Here is a 15,607-nt window from a genome sequence, read left to right as displayed (position 1 = left end):
CGGCGCCGTGGCTCACTTGGTTGATCCTCCGCCTGAGGCAATGGCATCCCGTATGGGTGCCAGGTTCTAGTCCCGGTCGCTTCTCTTCCAGTCCAGCTCTCTGCTGTGGCCTGGGAGTGGAGTGGAGGATGGCCCAGGTCCTTGGACCCTGCACCCGCATGGGAGACCAGGAGAAGCACCTGGCTCCTGGCTTTGGATCAGCACAGCACAGGCCATAGTGGCCATTTGGGGAGTAAACCAACGGAAGGAAGACCTTTCTCTCTGTCTCTCCCTCTCACTGTCTATAACTCTACCTGTCAAAAAGTTTTTAAAAATTAAAAAAAAAAGTTCCTAACTCTTTGCTGGCCCAGCCTCAGCTGTTTCGAACATCTGGGGAATGAATCAGTGTTTGGGAGATCCTTTGCTCTCTGTCTTTCTTTCTCTCCACCTTTCATACAAGTAAATGCACTAACAATGCATGACAAGGGTCATCAACTTTCCAGTTTCCACCTCATCCTCTCGGTCAAGATCAAATTTTAAAGATGTTTCTTGCAGCAACTCCCTTCCAAGTATCACATTTTCTATCACTCAGGATGAGGTTCAGCTATGTTGATGAGAAGCCACAACATGTATTTATCCTCACATAAAAAAGCTCACCATTTAGCAGAACTGAGGCTCCAAAAGTCATCAAAGACGTAACTGCTTTCTGCCTGTCTGCTCCAACAGCATATCCTGTAGCATAAAACTCCTACCATTAAGGTCCCTTAAGATATAAGATGGTCCTTGGAAATCACATGATCAAGCCTAGCTGCAAGGGATGCTGGAACATGTGTTCTTTGACCACAGGACAATGCTGCTATCAATACAATCAGGATCTGTTATTAAGGGGAAAAGGGGAATTAGGTTGGAGGCGGCTACCCACTGCCTCTGAAATAATTTATTCATTTGCATTTCAGGATCCCTACATGTTATTTACATTTGTAACCCCACTGTGTCTAGCACAATGCCTCTCATGGATTAAGAGATCAAAAATGTGCCACTCCTAAGTTTAGAAATAAAAGCAACTGTAGAGACTTTTCCATTAGGACCCTAACTTACACAGACAATCAATGCTAATTTTCAACTAATCACTGAAATCCGTTCTATTAGATTCCCCTGGCTTACACGGAATGGCGGTTATGTCCTAATAAACCCATCAAAATTTGATAAAATGAATCAAGGAATGCTTACATTTTTAAAGATGTTTCTTGTCTCATCTTGTCTCCTTAAATCAGCTGGGGTTTCAATCAAGATCTTTAAAACCATAATAGTCCAAGTGTGGCCTAAGAAGCACTGCCTATCTGCAACCTGCACATTAATGATGCCACTAAGCACAGCGTTTAGTTCAAAGGACATTTTGTTCACAGCAAGATGTTCTCAGTGCAGGCAACAATGCTTTCATTTGCATGCTGGCCTGAGCCCCTCACCTTTTCATAGACCAGTAAAAAATGAGTAGTACTGATTCAGCAGCTGTGCTTTCAACCACGGCAGAACTTGTAGCCGGCTTTGCCAACAGGTGTGGTTGATTTTCCCTCACAGTTAGCATTCTTGTTGAAATAAAACCTACCCAAAGATTGAAAAACATATAATCACATTTCAAAAAGACTGTGGCATTAAATGGAAAGGAGCCAAATCAGTCAAAGCATTTGTATTGATCCTTACTCCATCAGTCAAGATAGGGTAGGGAAGATTTAATAGCATACAAGAAAAAGACACAAAGGTCTTAGTCGACATCAGCTCATTGACAATATTGTGATGTGATCACCCAAAGGGCACATGCCACCTTAGGCTGCACTAACAGACCCACTGAATCTAGAAGAAAGGAGGTGACAATCCTACCTTACTCTGTGTTAGCCAGAACACATATGGAAGATTACACCCAATTGCGGGTACACCATTTAGGAGAGATGTTGAGGAACTAGAACTTATATAGAGGAGAGCTACTTGAATGGTGAAAAGATTGAAAAACAACACTATGTAGAAACAGTTAAAGGAGCTATTGCTATTTACCCTGGTGAGGAGACTTGGAAGCCAAGACCTCTGGCTACAATTCAGAGAGCTGTCATGTGAGGAAGAGATGAATCTTGTGGAAGATGCTAAGGCATTGAATCAGAACCAAGAGAAGAAAGACACAAAAAGATGGATTTTGAATCAGTATCAATACGTACAGAATTTCTGACAATCAGAACTCCATGAAGATGGAGCAGGCTGTCTTGCAAAGTCATGAACTCAGTCACCAGAGGGATTAAAATTCAGGCTGGACAACTGCAGAAGGGTCGGGTAGGGAGGGCTTGAGGCCAGATGCCAGCTGCACTAAAACAAAAAGGTCCACAGCCACACCTTACATGGGTATATAGCTTTGTAGTTTAAAGTTCACAAGAGCTCTTTCCCATTCATTGTCTACACTGAGTCCCCCAGCAACTTGGGGCAGGCAGAGCAAATTACAGATGAGCAAATTTCATCCAGTCAAACCAAGTCAAGACCTACCCAAGGTTGCCTGACCCCTAATCCACCCCTCCATGGGGGAATAACCATGAGAAACCTCCCCTCTAAAGAGAGGCTGGCAAGCCAGGAAAAAGCCTGACAAGAGGACAGTTGAATAGGAGCACACTGGCTCCTGTTGGCTCATTGACTTTCTCCATGTATTGCTCCCATTCTAAGAGATTCAACTACAAGTTCATTTCCTATGTTAGGAACCAAGGCTCTAGACAGATGTCTGCAAACCACAACCCATGAGCCAAATCAGGCCTGCCACCTGTTTACATAAATAAAGTTTTATTGGAACACGGTCTCATCCATTCATTTCATATTGTCTATAGTTGTTTTCCTGCTATAGAGGCAGAGCTCAGTAAATGCAACACAGAGCACATGGCCAGCAAAGCCAAAAGTATTTACTACTACTTTACAGCAAAAGTACGCAGGCCTCTGTTCCAGGACACCAGTGCAGAGTAAGGATACTAGCTTGTCCCTCAATTGTAATTGCCCTTCAATTATAATGGTCAACAAAAATCAGAAATATCCTGCAAGACTGTGAATTCCATCAGGAAGCAAAATTCTTTTCACGTGTTTCCTAAGGCAAGACAAAGTTCTGAGAGTTTTTATCTTTTGTCTGTTGGGTTTTGATATATCAATGCCCTAGGGAACCGCTATTATGACTATCATAAATGCATATTAAAAAATCAATTGTCCCATCACTGTGTCTACTCTTAATAAGTACACAATAAACTACAGCAGAGTTATGGAAAAGAGCAATGTAATTCTATGAATCAACATTAGGGCCTAATTAGCCACTAAGCCCAAGCTGATAACAGCTTATCCTACCTTTCAACCCAAAGCAAGCTCAGGTAGAAGAGAGAAAGAGCAAAAAACGAAAAGAGAATAGTTAATTATGATAAACTGGTTTCCTTGGTAACTCTGTTTATAACCACAATGATGTTGCCATGTTTTTAATGATAAATGCAAAGCCTTGATGTGAGATTATATAATGCAGACTGCCTCGATGCTGGTTCTACTCTAATAAAGGTGAACTCAGATGAAAATTAGGAATTTTGTGAGGCCAGAAAAATTTGAAAAGCTTTCTTTAACCCTGAGCCCAAACAACTTAATATTAATTTATTTTCTGAACTTAAGGATATGAAAGCAGGGGCCAGAGCTGTGGCATAGTAGGTTAAGACTCCACCTGCAGGGGCCAGTGCTGTGGCATAGCTGGTAAAGCCACCATCTGCAGTGACGGCATCCCATATGGGTGCCAGTTCATATGGGCCGGCATCCTATATGGGTGCAGCCCAGCTGCTCCACTTCCAAACCAGACCTCTGCTATGGCCTGGGAAAGCAGTAGAAGATGGCCCAAGTGCTTAGGCCCCTGCACCCACATGGGAGACCAGGAAGAAGCTCCTGGCTCCTGGCTTTGGATCAGTGCAGCTCTGGCCATTGCAGCCAATTGAGGAGTGATCCAGCAGATGGAAGACCTCTCTCTTCTCTCTCTCTCTCTCTGCCTCCTCTTCTCTCTGAGCAACTCTTTCAAATAAATAAATAAACCTTTAAAAAAAGACTGTGCCCACAGTGCCAGCATCCCAGATGGGCACCTGCATAGGAAATCTGGAAGAAGCTACAGGCTCCTGAGCTACTGGATCAGCTCAGCTCCAGCTGTTGTGGCCATTTGGAGAGTGAACCAGTGGATGGAAGACCTTTCTCTCTGCCTTTCCCTCTCATGTTTGTAACTCTGCCACTCAAATAAACAAATAAATCTTTTTTTTTTTTTGACAGGCAGAGTGGACAGTGAGAGAGAGACAGAGAGAAAGGTCTTCCTTTTGCCGTTGGTTCACCCTCCAATGGCCGCTGCGGTAGGCGCGCTGCGGCCGGAGCACCGTGCTGTTCCGATGGCAGGAGCCAGGTGCTTCTCCTGGTCTCCCATGGGGTGCAGGGCCCAAGTACTTGGGCCATCCTCCACTGCACTCCCTGGCCACAGCAGAGAGCTGGCCTGGAAGAGGGGCAACCGGGACAGAATCCGGCGCTCCGACTGGGACTAGAACCCGGTGTGCCGGCGCCGCAAGGCGGAGGATTAGCCTAGTGAGCCGCGGCGCCGGCCAGTCTCCCAAGTGTTTCTAAGGGTTCATGCTTGAAGCTTGGTTCTCAGAGTAGCATTTTTTTGTTGTTGTTGTTTAACAGGTATTCAAACTGGCACTCAAATGCAATGCCAGCACTGTGCCACAGTGCTGGCCACTAGCACAATTTCTTAATAGTACACACCTTGCCCACCTTGTCAGTGCCATGGTATTGACCTGAGATGCAAGTACTCAGAGGTCCAGACCTGCCTTTGCCTATGCCCATTTGAGCACTGAGACCAGCCCAAGGTTCACCTGTTGTTCACTGGTGGTGGCAGTATCATCCAAGTGTCTTTACTTACCCAAGTGGTATCTGTTTCTGACAGTGGCACAAAGGACGGAGGCGAGGATGAGTATTAAGCTGGGTGAGGCTCTGAACAATAGTTAGCATTAATCATAGGGAGGCCTGATAGTCTAACCCAGCTGGACTAGACTCAGGTTAATAGTCACCTTTAGGGTCTACTTTCTTGCCCAGTGTCAGAAAGTGTAGAATAGCTTCTAAGCCTCCCTTTCTAGGTTGTCTTTCCCATCACTTCTGTTTCATCTAATTTCTTAAGAAAAAAAGACTTTCTCTCTCCCTGCCTCTCATAACTTTTGGAGCCCTGAGAGAGTATTCCCAGAGCCTCAGTCTCAGCACTAGCACTCTTCTCATAATATATGAAATCTGGAAGATAAATGTCACAGTGAACATACTTTTCATCAATTGCATGTCTCAACTAAGAATTCACACTTATTGCTTGACATGCAGCTATCATTATTGCTTGACATGCAGCTTTCATATTTTAAAACAGTTATTTCAGAGTAACAGTATAGAATGTTGAAGAAAACTTCAGCCACTCTGTACCATGCCCACATGCACTCTCTTTTGCTCATCAATGAACACACTGTTCATTCTTCTTGAACCTACAGTAGAAGGGAGACATGGGGGGGGGGGGGAAACTGATGTCAACTACTACAGTTATTTCAACAAATTTGGAGCTAATACTTTTTAAAATTTTTATTTATTTTCTTTTATTTGACAGGTAGGGAGACAGAGATCTCCCATCTGCTGGTTTACTCCTCACATGTGTGCAACAGCCAGGGCTGAGCCAGGCTGAAACTACGAGCTAAGAATTCAACCCATGTCCCCCTTTGGATGGTAGGAGTCCAAGGACTTACGCTGTCACCTGCTACCTCCCATGGTATGCAACAGCAGAAAGCTGGGATCACGAGCAGAGGTAGGACAGAAACCCAAGTCCTCCCACATACGATGCAGGAGTCCCAAGCACTCTTAACTGTGGCATCAGGTACCCATCTCGGAAGATGATTCCTGACTTTCTTCCTTCCTGCACATTACTCTCTCCCGGAAACCCTATCTCCCAGCCCACAAGGGGAAAACACCGGTCTCCACTCAACAACAACAACAAAAATCCTGAAGTGCCATACCACTGATTCCACCCTTCCATCTTGCAATAGTATTTGACATGAATGAACAGAGTGCTTCCCACACCAGTATCTACACTGCTCCATAAGAAGATGGAGCAGATACTTAAATCACATCTGCATGCATGAGAGGACTCACAAAAGGGGTACCTCTTTTGGCTAAGATTAAGTGTGGAGCACTCTGCCACTGTCAGAGTTCTGGAAGCCATCGCCGGGGGGTTTACGAGAGCCCTTTGTGACACTTTCTAGGTACGGGGACTTCAGACATGCTGTGATCCCTTTGCTCGGCACCACGCACTCACAATGCACACTCACATGTCACGATGGGACCATTCGACTCTAGGCACACCGTGACACCATTTGTGAATGACAAAACCTACCAGAAAACTCCTTCATTTACACCGCACTATCTAAAATCCTACAGAATCTCTCTGTATTTTTAGCCAGTTGTTACTTTTCAAGACAGAGAATTATACAGATCCTCTCTCTGCCAGACAAATCACACCTTCTTTTCGTTGGCTCCAAAGCTCCCCTCATTAGATTCCAAAACTTGCTATGTCAATATTTCAGCATTTGTTTAACAAATCTCTACTTGACCAATTAAAACCCTTGTGTTTTTATAGACTTCATCCATGCCTCCATGCAGCATCTCGCATTTCATGTTGACAAAATCCTCAACTTCTAAATTCATCCCATATGTCTCTACTACAATCTGGCCAGAACTTTAAAAATGTTCAGGATTTGGCTGTGGAAGTCTACTTCTAAGAACTGATCTTAAGAAAATTAACAGAGATTCCCAAAAGGATTAATGTAGACAACATTTCATTGCAGTATTAAAGTGCTCTTCATAAATATAAATATGTACTTAATTAAACATAATGTAAACATAAGTTTAATCAAATAGTATAGGAGCAGTTTAATACATTTTGGCAGACCCATCAATTGCTGTTATAGTCACTAGCATGTTTCAAAAATATTTAGGACAAGAAAACACAGATCTGGCCGGCGCCGTGGCTTAACAGGCTAATCCTCCACCTTGCGGCGCCGGCACACCGGGTTCTAGTCCCGGTCGGGGCACCGATCCTGTCCCGGTTGCCCCTCTTCCAGGCCAGCTCTCTGCTGTGGCCAGGGAGTGCAGTGGAGGATGGCCCAAGTTCTTGGGCCCTGCACCCCATGGGAGACCAGGAGAAGCACCTGGCTCCTGCCATCGGAACAGTGCGGTGTGCCGGCCACAGCGTGCCTACCGCGGCGGCCATTGGAGGGTGAACCAGCGGCAAAAAGGAAGACCTTTCTCTCTGTCTCCCTCTACTGTCCACTCTGCCTGTCAAAAAAAAAAAAAAAGAAAAGAAAAGAAAGAAAGAAAACATAGATCTAATAGGATGCAAAACATGTACCCAATAGGATACAAATTTTGTTTTTTTAAGATTTATTTTAGGAGCTGGCACAGTGGCATAATGGGTAAAGTTGCCACCTGCAGTGCTGGCATCCTATATGGGTGGCAGTTCAGATCTGGCTGCTCCACTTCCAAACCAGCTCTCTACTATGGCCTGGGAAGGCAATGGAAGATGGCCCAAGCCCTTGGCCCCTGCACCTGTGTGGGATACCGGGAAGAAGCTCCTGGCTCCTAGCTTTGGATCCACCCAGCTCCGGCCACTGCGACCATTTGGGGAGCGAACCAGTAGATGGAAGACCTCTCTCTCTGCCTCTGCCTCTCTGTAACTCTGCCTTCCAAATAAATTTAGACTTTTTAAAAAATTATTTATTTGAAAGGGAGAGTTAGAGAGAGAGAGAGAAAGAGAAAGAGAGATCTTCCAACCACTGGTTCAGTCCCCAAGTGGCCACAATGGCAGGGATTGGACCAGGCCAAAGCCAGGAACCAAGAATTTCTTCCAGGTCTCCCACTTGAGCACAAGGTTCCAAACACATGGGCCATCCTCAGCTGCTCTCCCAGGTGCATAAGCAGGGAGCTGGATGGGAAGTGGAGCAGCCAGGACTTGAACCATTCGCCATATGGGATGACAGAATTGCAGGCAGAAGCTTAACCTATTACGCCACAACACCCTCCCCAGAAACAAAATTTTATGTATGTGTATGTGACTATGTTAATATACATACATATATGCTTTACACACATTTATTTGGCACCAATTTATATACATACATGTGTGTGTGTTAGTATACATTGAAAAGACTGAAAAAATACCAAAAATGTTAACTATCTATCACCTCAGGATGACAAGCTAATATATAATTTTATTTTATTTTTGCCTTGAATATTTCCCAAATTTTCTGTGAAGAATATTACTCTTACACCCTGAGATTAAAGGTGTTTTTTAAAACCATTCCAACTCTTTAATTAATTCAGCTGCCCTGTCCTGGACTTTCTCCAGCTCCATTATGTCATTCTTGAGATGCAATAGCCAATATGGCACAGGGTTTGTCCAGGTGTCCACTTTTGGGAAATCTGACTTCTAACACTCTCCGAAGTCTCAGAGTCAGTGTCTCCCTCTCTCTCTTTCTCTCTCTCTCTCTCTCCCCCCACCCCCAAAATCTACCCCAGAAGTGTCCATCCTATCTACCAGATCCCTTACCTGTTCTTTGGCTGATGAAAGAAAATTCTGTATATGTGCACCCAGAACCAAACACCACCTGGCCACACATGCATGTGATGAAAAGAACGAACCAGGTCAATTCCAACAGTAAAGCTGTAAGACTGATCCCTAGTTTGCTTTCCAGCCACATGTGACCTGAGAGACACAGGACTTTAATTAGGGAGAGAGAGACAGCTCGCTGAGCCATAATGTCATCCCCACGCTGCTGCAAGGGAGAAGGATCCAGAAGCAAGGTTTCAGCCGGGCAGAATGACTTCCTCAGGGGTCCAAATCCACGTCTTCTAAACGGATCAGTTCCCAAGCCCCTGGGGACTTGGCCAGAGTATTCAGACTACGCAGAGGTCAGCTAGGAGTTGAGAGAGATGTGGGGAGGGGCAGGATACAGTCATACAATATGCAAATACGAAAACAGTCTAATGAACAGCAATCGATGTGTACATTTACCATAATGAGAGTCTCTGGGAACAGAAACATCTAAACCTCCCCCCCCTTTATCTGCAGCTCATGGCCCTGTCAAGTTCAGCTGTCATTTTGAGCTCCTTTTAGCTAACTCTAAGCACTTTGGCTGCAATCGTCAGGAGGCCTATTTTCCAAGTTTGGTTGTTTTTTTTTTTTTTTTTTTTAATACTTAAATAAAACACGGTTTTGTTTCCCATGTGGAATCAACTTCAGGGTTTACAAAGTTTAGGTTCAAACAAGAAAGAACTATGAACTACGTGGGAGATGTCCCTCTTGTTCAGGAACCTCTTGCCGATCCATGATCCTTCTAAGGGTCTGATGAACCTTAGCACTTAATTCAGGCTGAGCTCCACCTGTACCATGTATGGGGCGCTGCAAAGCATCCAGTTTCTAGGGAAACCTGGAGTAGGGGCTGCGAGGATGTCCCCTAAGCATCTGGACCATGTCCCAAGGTACCGTTCAGGCTGTGCCCAATCTCTCAGTCATCCCAGTGGTGATGTGGTACCCTCTTCCAATCGAACCTCAGCAATGACCAGAGGAATGGGGTATCAGCAAGGGAGCAGAGACACAAGAAGAAAGAAGGAAACTAACTTACAGTGTCCTTTCAAAGGGTCGCGTTGTGACACAGCAGGTTAAGCCGCACCCTGCACTGCCACAGTCCCACACGGGCGCTGGTTCGAGTCCCGGCTGTTCCATTTCTGATCCAGCTCTGTGCTAATGCACCAGGAAAAGCAGCAAAGGATGGCCCAAGTGCTTGGGTCCCTGCCACCCATGTAGGAGATCCAGAAGAAGCTCCTGGCTCCTGGCTTCGGCCTGGCCCAGCCCCAGCTGTTGCAGCCGTTTAGTAGGTGGACTGGTTCACTGTAGCTCTGCCTTTCCAATAAATAAATTTTTTAAATAAAAAGTTCTGTCAAGCATATTATTTAGAGTTATGTTCAAAGTGTGTGTATGGCTTCTCCGGCTGCGGCGGCTGCGGCTGCAGCGGCGGCGCCGGCAGAGGAGGTGGCTCGACCGCTCCTCCCGCCTCATGGGCCCCACCTGCCCCAGCTCGCCTCTCGTTCCAGAAGCTCCAGTGCTCCAGCCCGAGTGCCGGGCCGGTCGGGCCTTGGGCGGCCTAAGCAAAAGAAACAGAGTCCCTGTGCGGGGCACCTACCGAAGCTGCTGCGCCGGGGACGCGGCGTCCGCTAGGGACCGGAAGTCTGTGGTGACCCCTGCCGACCCGGTTCTCAAACGCTGGGGAACCGGAACCCGGCGGGCCTGGGGGTGGCCCTGCTGCCATGACTCGGGGTCTCTGTATATTCAGGAGATGAATCTGTGGCTTCACGTTTTGCCCTCGTCACTGCATACGAAGATACCAAAAAACGACTTAAAGATTCAGAGAACTTTCTTAAAGAATAAGGTTTTTGGAAGAAAAGCTTGTAGGGGCTGGATCCCATGAAGAAACAAGTTCTGTGGGAGGAGAACGAGTACATAACACCTATCACGCATATCAAGAGGTTTGCATTGATAGAGATCATTTAAATTAGGTAAAATGAATAGACAAGTCGGAATGTCTGAAAGTATTGAATGAACAACCACAGTCTAAAGAAGCAGATCTCGTCCAGCTAAGAACAGAAGTGGAAACCCTGCAGGTGATGAGGAATTTAAATTCTCCTTCCTCACACCGGGAGGTGGAGAAGTTGAACTGTGACCTGAAGATCCATGGTTTGGAAAAAGAGCTGGAATTGATGAGGAAAGAATGTGGTAATCTCAGAACAGAACAAGAGGCCAAGCAAACGGGTCCATCTGAGGAAGACAACTTGAAGAACTGCCCGCTCCAAAGAGTACGCATTTCGGGGCCTGTGCCATGGCTTACTTGGTTAATGCTCCGCCTGCAGTGCTGGCATCCCATACGGGTGCCGGGTTCTAGTCCCAGTTGCTCCTCTTCCAGTCCAGCTCTGCTGTGGCCCAGGAGGGCAGTGGAGGATGGCCCAAGTGCTTGCGGAATGAACCAATGGAAGGAAGACCTTCCTCTCTCTCTCTCTCTCTCTCTCTCTGTCTCTCTCTCTCTCTGTCTATAACTCTACCTGTCAAATAAATAAATAAAGAGTAAAGCATTTCAAGTGATTATATGCAGCACGTATACTGGGAACTGAAGAGACAAATGTCTACATCTGGTGACTCAAGTACACGCCGACCTACTAAGAAAACTGAAAACCCCACCTGCAATCAAGAAAGCCTCCGCCCCAGCAGCCTACACGGAAAACCTTGGGAAAGACAAAAAGCACAAAACTCCACTTGACAGATTTTCCTGCATCCTACAAAAGACATGCCCCTCTCTCACCAAATGGCAAGGCTGTCTGTCATACTACATCTTCCCCTTTTCCAGGAGATATGAAGATTTTATTAGAGAAAGCAGTTCTCCAAGCATGGACAGATAATGAGAGATGCTTTCCTAATGATGGTACAAACTTTCAGGAACACAACCCTTACAGCAGAAATTCTCTACAAGATAATTTTTGGGTATTTCCAAACCCTCCTAACTCAAGTGAGACAGCATTTGGGGAAACAAAAATGAAAACTTTGCCTTTACCCAAGCTGCCATCTCTGCACTACTTGGATCAACATAACCAAAACTGCCTTTATAAGAATTAATTCTGGGCTGGCGCCGCGACTCACTTGGCTAATCCTCCACCTGCGGCGCCGGCATTCTGGGTTCTAGTCCCGGTTGGGGGGCCAGATTCTGTCCCGATTGCTCCTCTTCCAGTCCAGCACTGTTGTGGCCTGGGAAGACAGTGAAGGATGGCCCAAGTGCTTGGGCCCTGCACCCACATGGGAGACCAGGAGGAAGCACCTGGCTCCTGGCTTCAGATCGCTGCAGCGTGCAGCCATTTGGGGGTTGAACCAACGGAAAAGGAAGACCTTTCTCTCTGTCTCTCTCAATGTCTAACTCTGCCTGTCAAAAAAAAAAAAAAAAAAAAAAGAATTAATTCTGAAGAGATTCCTGATTTTATCATGAGGATGTTGTAACTCTCCTCTCTCAGTAGCTCTCCCAAGAAATTATTTAACAAACTGAAAGTGGATTTTGATGAAATTCTGCAGAGTTCTTCAGTGTATACAATTGAATACACTGATGATATTATGTACTTGATTTTCTGGTATGAAAGAAGAGTACCCTCCAGCTCCATATTCAAAAAATCAGATATATGCTACTATACTAATAAGTATACAGACTTAAGGTATATTTCAAAAGGCAATTCTACTGTTGATAACAACTGCAAAATTTTGCCCCTCAAAGTAGACATGGTTTTACAAAGTGTGTGAAATGCCTAAATCACCATTCATGAAAGTAAAAAGCCATTAATACAAAAGAAAAAGCATGTATGTTGTATCAGACTGTAAATAGGCTCAAATGGCAATGTGAGGAGGTTGCTGTTGTTTGACTTTATAATGCAGATATGAAAAACATAATAGAATACAAGTTTCTAGGTTACTACATCTCTATAACAGCTGGTGTTTCAAAAGTGTAAGATTTCAAATGACAGTTGTAGTTACAATGTTACTCATTGATAAAATTTTAGAATTGCAATTTTAAGACTTGAAGTAATTTGATCATAGTGGCCAATTTTTTGCATTTTTGTTTCTTTTAAGAAATGTTTTAATTTCTCTTTTAATTTCTTCATTGACCATTGGTCATGCAAGAGAATGTTGTTTTGTGAAATCTATGTGTGCTCATTGCATTCTTCTTTATACTTTTCTATATTATTTGAAATATTTTTAACAAAAGGTCAAAAAAGGGATTTTTTTGTTGTCGATTTCTAGTTTTGTTCTATTATAGTCAGAAAAGATACATACTGTGACTTGGATTTTTTTGAACTTTTTAAGACTTATTTTGTGGCCTAACTTGTGGTCTGTCCTGGATAATGTTTCATGTGTTGATGGGAAGAATCTGTATTCTACAGATTTTGGATGAAATATTCTGTAAATGTCTACAACTGTTTGGTAAATAGTACAGTTTAACTCCAATATTTCTTTGTTAATTTTTTTGGTCTGGATGATCTGTACATCAATAAAAGTGGAATGTTGATATCCCCTGTTATTGTATTAAACTTTCTCTCTCCTTTTAGAGCTAATAATGTTTGCTTTACGTAAGTGGGTGCTCCAGCTCTGAGTGAATATGTATATTTACATTTGTCATGTGCCCTCGTTGAATTATCATTTAAAGTGACTTTGTCTCTTTTTATAATGTTTTTAATTAAAACCTATTTTGTCTGATACAAGTATAACTATGGTTTCCATTTGCATGGTATATCTTTCTCCAGCCCTTCACTCTCTGTGTGTCTCTACTAGTGAAGTTTCTTATGGCAGCATGCTGTTGATTTTTTTTCCTTCCATCAAGCTAATTATATATTTTAATTGTGTAATTTGAATTGTTTCACTCAAGGGTGTTATTGATAAGTAAAGACATGCTCTTGTCATTCAGTTAATTTTTTTCTATTGTTTTATGTATCCTTTGTTACTTTCTTCCTGTCTTGGTGTTCATCATTGTGGTTTAGTGATTTTGTGTCTTGACAGGGTTTGATTCTCTTTTGCATATCTGCTCTATTGTTGAGTTTTGTATTTAGGCATGTTTTCATGGTGGTCACTATCATCCTTTTGCTTCTACTTCAGGACACCTTAAAAATTTCATGTATGGTCAGTCTATTGGCGATGAATTTCCAGTTTTTGCTTTTTATGGCAAGTGTTTATTTCTCCTTCATTTCTGAAGGATAGCTTTGCTAGTATAGAATGATTGTTTGATTTTTTTTTTTCTTTTAGGGCTTGAATACACCATCCCATTTTCTCGTGGCCTGCAAAGTTTCTGCTGAGAAGTCTGCCATTAGACTAATTGGAATAAGGGACTTGATATTTTTCTCTTACTGTTTTTAGAATTCTCTTTTTATCTTGTCCAAGTGGCCTACCCTGCTGGGGTCATGAGATTGTACCACCAGCTGTGATGCAGCTTTCTCAGCTGGGGCAAGTTTGCTTGCAGCTCTTATCACAGTGCACCTGGCTATGGGTGGGGATAACCATCAGGTTGGCAGGTCATGTGAAGCTATGGCCACCCCAGTGGGCCCAGAGGGGCACCCATCAGAGTCTGAGAGTTGCATGGGTAACTTCACAGTGCTTCTGATGCTGACCTGCTCAGGGAATTCTTCCCAACTATTTCAAGACTAGGGGTAAGCAGGTGTCTAAGATCTGAGTATCTGCTTCTCAGAGCCTCTGTGGGCCACGCTTCTGCTCAAATGTTTCTTGGAGCCACAGGAAGTTGGGCAGAGCCACCTTGTCTCTCAGAAAAGGCTGCTCAGCTGCTTCTTGGGGCACTGGGTGGATGGTGAAACCACTCAGCTACTTCCCTTCTTGGCCTCTGGACCAAGTTGCTCAGGGCAGCTGCTCAGCTATATTCTGAGGCAGAGGCACAGGAAATAGACAGGTGAGGCCTTCTACCTGGTTTAATGGGCTAAGCAGGTGGAGCAACGAGGTGCAACTTTCTGGCTGCTTCATAGAATCCTGAATGGGTGAGATTTCAAGATGGCTCCATGCTACAAAGGCCTGAGAGAGGGAGGGCATGACATGTACTGGACCCTCCCTCTGAGGCAATGCATTAGGGTAGTAACCTGAAAGCTCCCAAAATTGGGCTCCAGGTCTGTGAGGGATGCAGAATTCTCTAGCAATAAATACCTCAGGTAGCTGTGGGGACTTCCAGGGGCTTCCTATTTACCCTAGCCATGGTGAGTAAAGTCCCTCTTGTTCCAAGGTTGATCTTGAGAGACTGAATAGTAGATGCTGTGTGCATCTTTTCCTTCTTTATAAAGCCATCCTGTATCTCCATGGTCCGCATCTCTGCCATATCCCCACTCATATGACACTCTGATTCTCTACCTCAAATTCTCCAGTGAAATAGTAGAGTGTTTTACCCCTTGTTTTGGTCCTTTACGCAGAGGACCAAACCCACGAAGAGATAACTTGAGTCCTTAGTGTAGCCTACCAGACCATTCATTTTTGACTCTCACCTTCCTTCCTCACCATCCCTCTCCCTCTCCAGCTCCACTAACCTTCCAGAATAGGCCAACCATTTTCTCGCCTCAAGGACTTTGTAGTTGTGTTCCTGAGGTAGCTTGAGTAACAGTCCACACAAATGGCTATGTCCTATCACAATAACCACCAATATGTCACATTACACAGCAAAGGGGACTTTGCAGATGAGATTAAATCACATCTACATTTTCTCCCCACCATTTCCTATTGAAAGGCCGGAGTAATTACATTTTGAAAAAGTGTTGTATATAAAGAGAATTGAAAATGAATCATGATGTGATTGGAAGGGGAGAGGAAGCGGGAAAGGGGAGGGTTGTGGGTGGGAGGGAAGTTTTGGGAGGGGGAAGCCATTGTAACCCATAAGCTGTACTTTGGAAATTTATATTCATTAAATAAAAGTTTAATTTAAAAAAAAAAAAGTGCCTCCCTCCCAAC

General features: G+C 44.3%; 1 pseudogene; it reads left to right on the top strand.

Annotated features, from left to right (window-relative positions):
- The window catches only part of LOC133773392 (5-azacytidine-induced protein 2-like), a 38,115-nt pseudogene that overhangs the window by 10,096 nt on the left and 12,412 nt on the right, over window positions 1-15,607 (top strand).

This window comes from Lepus europaeus, chromosome 14 (genome assembly GCF_033115175.1).
Source record: "Lepus europaeus isolate LE1 chromosome 14, mLepTim1.pri, whole genome shotgun sequence".
NCBI lineage: Eukaryota > Metazoa > Chordata > Mammalia > Lagomorpha > Leporidae > Lepus > Lepus europaeus.
The sequence above is the reverse complement of the archived record's forward strand: the minus strand, read 5'-3'. Positions and strand labels throughout refer to the sequence as shown.